General features: G+C 37.7%; 1 pseudogene; it reads right to left on the minus strand.

The window, feature by feature from the left end:
- Nucleotides 1–3,482: 3,482 nt before the first annotated feature.
- LOC123241482 lies at nt 3,483–3,797 on the minus strand (annotated as a pseudogene).
- Nucleotides 3,798–7,680: the final 3,883 nt, after the last annotated feature.

Raw genomic sequence — 7,680 nt, forward strand, 5'->3', positions numbered from 1 at the left:
GGCTTTGTTCACCATAAATATATCCTAAAGGCTGGGAATGTGGTTCGATTTTGCTTCTGTATCTTTTCCCCACCCATTTATCTATGTGGAATAGAAGAGGCTCTGGAGTTGAGATACTAGGGACCCTAAACTCCAGAGTTTCTCTGGCAGTTGTTGCATGAATAAACTCTACATGGATGATTAGGTGTGGTTTAGCCTTTAGAGATTAAAATAAAAGGTACAGGGAATGCTCACTATACACTAGAATGAGCTCATCCATGGAGACCCAAGCTCAGGGACGTGTAAATTCAGTTTAAAAGACCTGAGGGCATTACTCATATAACTAGGTTTGTCTCTGATCTCTGCTGGAGAGGGCTTGTCACCTTGGGCAAAAAAAAAAGCCTAAGATGAAAATTCAAGACTCCAAAAGGAGAAAAGAGGTTACTTATAGTCAGTGAAAGGGCTTTTATTGGCACTACTATGGCTCAAGCAAAGTCTTCTGTATTCCTAAACAACTGTAAGCCAAACCAAACCAAAAAATTCAGGGATTTAAACTGACAGTGCTCTAGCAGAGCTCATAATTTCATCTGAGGCAAGAATTTGGAAATATAGAGGCTTCTTGGCCATAAGCTGAGACCATGTGATCTGCATCTGGTAAAATTCATACATGAAATGGAGGAGTATCCACTGGAGACCATGTGTTGAGTTCAGTAGAGTTTGGTGGAGAACCCATAACCAGTGGAGACTAGTAAAGTGCAGGTCTGGTGGCTGTGGCATAATGACATCATTAGAAGATATCAATGGCCTAGCAGTATTAGAGGTGAGAGTTTCTCCCCTAGGAATGTACAAGGAAAGAAAGCAGCAATCCACTACACCCTCCCCTCCCCATACCATGGATGGCTGAAATCTGAGATAGTTCTAAACTCTCTACAGACAGTTCTCACTTTAACTTTTAACTCCTGTGTTAACTTTACTATATAGTACTAGACTCTCTCTCTGCTCCTGCCCCTTGGTTTGGTAATCTGCTGCCCCCTCAAAAAAAACCCAAAACATTAAAAGAAAAAGGACCCTTGAGTTAAAGAAGAACTGTTGTGTGACAGGCAACCCATGGCCTTGAGTGGACATCCTGCTCAGATTGAAGATCTTTGCCTCACTCTGCCCATCTTGCCACCAGTCCACCCACCTGTTTTTCATCTGTATGCAATATGTTTGCCTTTTCCCTTATCATACAGTGGCATCCTTCCTACCTCCAAGCTAGTTTTTTTTCCTTCTGGAATTCAGGGTTGACTGCAGGTACCTGAAGCCATGGGAAGTGACTGTGTGGAAAAAGGGGAAGCTACTGCTGTGTATTCTAATGGATAGAATACTGGCCTCAAAACCAGGAAGAATCAATCAATCAACAAACATTCATTAAATGACAAGACATTTGTCATGACATGACATTTAAAGATTGATAAAATGGTTTGGGGATATTGGTCATGAATAAAAGAATGAAGGAAATTCTACAAGACTTCCAGTATTTAAAGGATGCTCTTATAGAAGAAGAATTAGATTTATTCTACATGGTCTTAGAAGGAAGAACTAGGATCAGATAGAGTTACAGGGAGATAGATTTTGGCTCAACATAAGGAATAACTCCCTAATAATGAGAAACACCCCAAAATGGAATGGGGATTGCCTCTAGAAGTACTGAGTTACTTGCCAATGAAAATCTCCAGGCAAAGGCTAGATGATCAGTTACTGGAAATGTAGCTTGGATTCATGGTTTGGATAGGGATTAAACTAGAAGACCTTTAAGGTTCCTTCCAATTCTAAGATTATTCTGTGATTCTAGTATTCTATGATTTGAACTGCTTCAAAAACTCTTTTTTCAGAAAGTGTTGAGACTTTAGGAAAATCAAATCATAGGCACTTCCATAAATAATTATACACACACATCATTTCTACAGCTGTGCAACACCTGGTTTTACTTTCTTCAGCTTAAAGGAACTTCCTTCCCTTGCAGTTAGAAATGTCAACTCTGTCAGAATATATAAACTCCTCCTTCTTAAATGAGTCAGGCAAGGTTTGAGAAATCAAAATTTGAACTGAATGATATTCTGAATTACAACATAAGAGAATTCAATTCATTGTGAAACCTGGAGTCAAGAACCATTTTGTTTTTGTCAAGAACCTGCTTTTTTATGCACTGGGATGCTTAATTTTTTTTGAGATAATAATTTTTATTTGTATAGTTCATTTGGCAAAGATAACTAATTAGGCTGGAAAACACGGATTTCTTGGAAAAAGAATAGCTACAAAATAGAGATATAAAATCCCCATGTATCTTAATAAATATTGAATTGGTAAGAGTGACCTTTTAAAGCATTATATGTATCGATAAAAAAGAGCTTAAAGTACTCTAGTCATTCTTTATTAAAAATTAATTTCTTTTCATTATTCTTCCATGCTCACAGTTTTAACAGCATGATTTTTTTCCTTCTAAGGAGGTCAACAGAAAAAAAACCCAACAACTACCAAGGGTGAAAAGAGTTGTCTCACCATGGACAATAAGAAAGGAGAATAAAAGACAGAAACATCTCTGAAGTTTTACATACTCAGTGAGCATGTGAGGTTTGAGGCAAAGACTTTTGAATGGCAACCAGAGAAGCTGGGTCTATACCTACCTGTCTCTACATTAAAATTTCCAGGACAATGACCAGGTATTCTGGTTAGATTCAGTTATCCTGCATGAATCCACCAATCTAAACTGGCAATCTGAAAAAATATTACCATGTAGAGATAAAGGGGGAATTCCTTGGCATGGAGCTTCTTTTTGCCCATTTAAAATCATCTCTATGTAGAGTGGCTGAAAATCAAAGGGGCTTTTAGAACTGTCCCCCTGCCCCCCAGTTTGGGCTTTCTGGGGTACACTCCATGCCTCTTAGAGCTCTCCCCCTTGCCTCAAACACTTGGCAAGGGGGAAGGATAGTTGAACAGCCTAGCCATGTCTTTGATAGTTGATGGAAGAACAAGAGAATCTAAATCACAGCCAAGAGTATAGACCTCCAGTGAGTGCACTTGAAAAAGGCAATCAGTCTGAATAGAGGAACACAGGAGAATGGTAGAGGTATACCTTTGGCCAAATGACCATGCCTTTTTTCCTCCTTAAAAGGCTTGGCTAAAAGGGAGGGAAAAGAAGGGAAAATAAAAGCCACCAAGAAAATGGCAAAATACTGGAAACCTTCCATGGCTAGTAGAACAGTGGTTGGGTAAGAAAGGGAATCATTCCCCTTTTTTTACAGAATCTCTTCCCATTCCTGACTTTGACCTTCCCTACTGTTTCCTCAGGTCTTAGGGTTACCAGTTACCTTTTGGGGCAAAGACAGGAAGATTAAGAAGAAAGGTCATCAGAGCTGGGGACAACAAAATCATTAGACATTCAGCGAGAAATGGGGCCTCCTTGGGGGACAAGGTGCTGGCCATTTCTCCTAGGCCAACTTGTAAGGCATAGCTGGTAGAAATCAAGGCAAGCCACTGAGCACACTTGGCCTAGTGGGGCAGCAGATCTTGGCTTCAAAGAAATTCTTGGCCTTTTTTATGTCTTCCATGGCCAATTCAATCTTGGAGGGACATCAAGGCGCTGTCTTCCTCCAGTTCTTCTGTGGTGGCATTTCGGAAAATCAGCAAAAACTCCCGACAGCTGAGCTTGCTGTTGAGGTCCTTGTCCACCTCCTTGATCATTTTCTTTAGCCTCAGGTGGGTCTGGGGGCTCCTAGCTTCTCCATTATCAGCTTTAGTTCTATCAGGGTGATGTAGCCATCCTTCTCAGAGTCATATGGTCAGAAGAGGCTCTCCAAGTCCTTGATCAGGCGGTTAGATCAGAATATTCTCTGCAACTTTCATCCCTAAAGAATTTTGAGGCAGTTGGAGTAAGTGAATTGTCCAGTCACACAGCCAGTATGAGTTTGATGCTTAACTTAAACCATTTAAGTCTGACTGACTTTAAAGTTAGCTTTCTCCTACATAATACTGATTTTATTCTTCATGTATAACATTTTAATTCAGACCTTTTTTTCTTGACTCTGCAAGTTATATTACTCTGTAGGTAATCCAGCACATGTTATGGATAGTAACAGATCAGTTTATCTAGATGAGTGGGTTCCTAGGGAAAAGCAGTGGAAAATTAATTGGATAGGAAACTTGGGGATAGGTCACAGAATGGCTTGAATGCCAGGCCAAAGAGCTTGGATTTTAATCTGTAGGCACTGGAAAGTTGATCTGTTGAATCATGGACATCCTGAGGTGATTTTAGAAGAGGATTAACGTGATGAAAATGAGGTTTCATGAAGAATAATCTTTTATGTTTGATTTTATTACAAATATTGGGGCTAAGAAATGTAGAGGGGACAAGAAAAATCACTTATTCTTCATTTCTTTTTATCCCAGGACTATGGGGTACTGGATAAAGTGCTGAATTTAAATGAAAAAAAAAACCCTGGATTTGAATCCTATCTCAGGAACTTTTGAGCTGAGTGACTCTGGTCAAGTCACAACCTTTCAGAATCTCAGTTTCCCTGTCTTACAAATAAATACAAACACCTATCCTACAAAGTTATTGTAAGATTCAATCAATGAACATTTATTAATCAGTGCCAGGCAATGTACTAAATGCTGGATCAAAAAAGATAAGTGAAAAAAATCAGATTTTAAATGTTAATATCCTATATATGACACAGTGTGCTATATAATATGGGTATGAGCTTGAACTACCGAACTTGAAGTACCCATATACATGAATTTGTAGCATGTGTGTGTGAGCCTGTAGCATGTTCCTGTGAACTTGTAGCAAATATATGTAGACTACTTGCCTTCTTGAGCTCTACAATACAGCAAAACTAGCTTAATAAGCTTTTTTTTAAATAAGCTTTTCCTTAAGCTGAGCATTCTATGTCCTACTTCTTTGTGTTTCCATGAGCTGTTCCCACATCTAGAATACCCATCTCCATCTTAGAATATCTTTCTTTTAATCTTGCCAGTAGTCAATGCACTCCCCCTATTATTTATCTAATATGAATCCCTTACTAAAAAGAAATAACTCAGAGTCCTCTTTTTCCCCTTCAGTGCCAAGAATAGGCATTTCGTAAATGCTGGCGTTGAGATGAGCCAATTTGAGTTTAGTTTAGAAAATTCCAAATGTATCAATGTGGCCTCTAATGGTCAGGGAAGGCTTTATGGTGGGATTTAAACTGTTAGAACATGAATGGGTTGAATAGGTGAAAAAAAAAAAAGCAAGTAAAGCCAGGTAATGAAAACTATTTGAAGAAAGGCAGAGAAAAAAAAAAGATATGTGGTGGATAATAACAACCAGTTTGTCTAGATGTCTGGGTTCCTAGGAGAAAGCAGTGGGCAATTAACTGGCTTGATAGCTTAGGAATAGGTCATGGAAGGACTTGAATGCCAGGCTTAAGAGCTTGTGTTTTAATCTGTTGGATTCTCTGCATAAATGAGACCCTGAGATCCTTTTATAGGGAACCAAAATGATGAAAATGAGGTGGATGAAGAATAATCTTTTATGTTTTATCACAAACTTTGAGTCTGAGAAATGTAAAATAAATAGGAAATATTACCTATTCTTCCTTATATGTTCTCCCAGTATGATGGGGGTAGTGGATAAAGTGCTGGATTTCAAGGGGGGGAAATTGTGTTTAATTACTGCCTCAGGAACTTATGAGTTGAGTGACTCTGGCTAAGTCAAAGCCGTTCTGAATCTCTGTCTCTTCATCTTTAAAGTAAATACAATAGGACTTCTATCTTATAAGGTTAATGTAAAGATCAATCATTAAATTAATAATCATTAAATTAATTAATAATTAATAAAGATCAACCAATAAATTAATTAAGGAGCTACTATGTGTCAGACACTATCCTAACTGCTGCACCGAAAGAGATAATGTATAAAATCAATTTGAAGATGTTAATAACCTATAGATAATATAGTGTGCTATGTACATTGGTGTGAACTTGAAAGTATATAGATATGCACATATAGCACCTATACCTCTTTAGTATGTAGGTGTGAACTTGAAATAGATAGGTGTCAACTTGTAGTATATATGAGTATGAACTTCTTGCCTTGAGCTCTACAATGCAGGCAATTAGCCTACTACTTTTGCCTAAACTCACCTTTCCATCTCCTGTCTCTTACATATTTTTAAAAGCTGTTCTCCATATTTTTAATATTTATATTCTTTTTGGAATTATTATCTCTTCTAATCTCTCTAGTACTAAATGCTCTCTCCCTCTATTTATTTATCTATTTGTATGAATTCCTTACTAAAATAGAAGTTCCTCAAAATTTGAGTCCTCTTTATCCTCAGTACCTAGAAAAGGCATTGTGTAAAAGTTGGAGCTGAGATGAGCCAATTTGTATTTAATTTGGAGAGAGTGAGATTATTGTAGGGTATAATGGTCATGGAAGGCTTGCTGGTGGAGGTGATGGATATGGGTTGAATATTTGAAAAGAAAGCAAAGAAATTCAGGTACTGGCAACTATATGAACAAGTTATAAGCACAAGATATTGCTATTTATGATGCATTTATGATCATAAAAGGAGGGGAGCAGGGAAGGTCACTGATTAAGAAGCAACAATGGCTCAAGCCTTGAGGCAGATGCCAGAGCCTCTATGGCCCAGTTTGATGCGTTGGGACTCATAGTGACTATTTGGTTTCTTTTTGCCCTGTTACAAGATTCACTTGCCATATGCCTTTAGGTAGGGAATGGGGGAGTGGGATTAGACCAGTGATGGACAACCTTTTGAGCTTGGTGTGTCAAAATTCACCAAAAAACTGAGCATAACTCGGGTGATATGTCACTTTGAGAAAAAAACCCCATAATTTCATGATATTTATCGTTTAAATAACAAAAACGTATAATCATAATAAAGAACTGTATTTAATAAACCAAAAATGAATTATTTAACTTACCTGCTTAGTGATAGTTGTTTTGGCTTACAGACCTCCGGCACAGAATGTCTACACTACACTACAGCAAATGTTTCATCCTTGGCATGCTGCCCCATACTTCTCTGGGCACTGATGTTCCAGACTGTGTTACTGAATGACCATTAATTTTTATAAGCCTGGTATTTGAAAGAAGGAGAATGACCTACAGGTACAGTATGTTCTGATGTAGCCCATAAGCTGAATCATTTCTCTGAATGCCACCTTTCTAAATTTATATCTGCAATTCTGTTTTTGAACTAAAAATAAACTTAATGAATCACATTCTCATTATAAAAGAATGCATGACAACTCATTTCTTTCATTAGTGTAGTTACATAAATATGAAGTGTTAGCTTCTGGATGCATTCATACCATTCCTGAGTAAGTATTTCAATTTGCTACTGTCTTCATCTCACAGAATTTTAATTTTCTGTTTCATTTAGAATCATTAAGCAATGTTGCTTAAAATGGGTAACGAACGAGTGTTTAGTCATTTCTAATTTACTGTGACACATACTTTTGTTAATTTACAGAGTGAGCTAATGCATCCTCCATTCTCTTTGATGCTTGCGGATTGCATTTCAAGATGAATCCATTCTCTATTAAATGTCTACCAAGTTATGTAACAAACATTGGCCCCTATTAACCAAATCCTTGCCACGGTCCTTAGTCCAGTGAGAAAGGGACTCATTGATGTAAAGCAAGGGATGATTTAGT

Source organism: Gracilinanus agilis, chromosome 3 (assembly GCF_016433145.1).
Source record: "Gracilinanus agilis isolate LMUSP501 chromosome 3, AgileGrace, whole genome shotgun sequence".
Classification (NCBI taxonomy): domain Eukaryota; kingdom Metazoa; phylum Chordata; class Mammalia; order Didelphimorphia; family Didelphidae; genus Gracilinanus; species Gracilinanus agilis.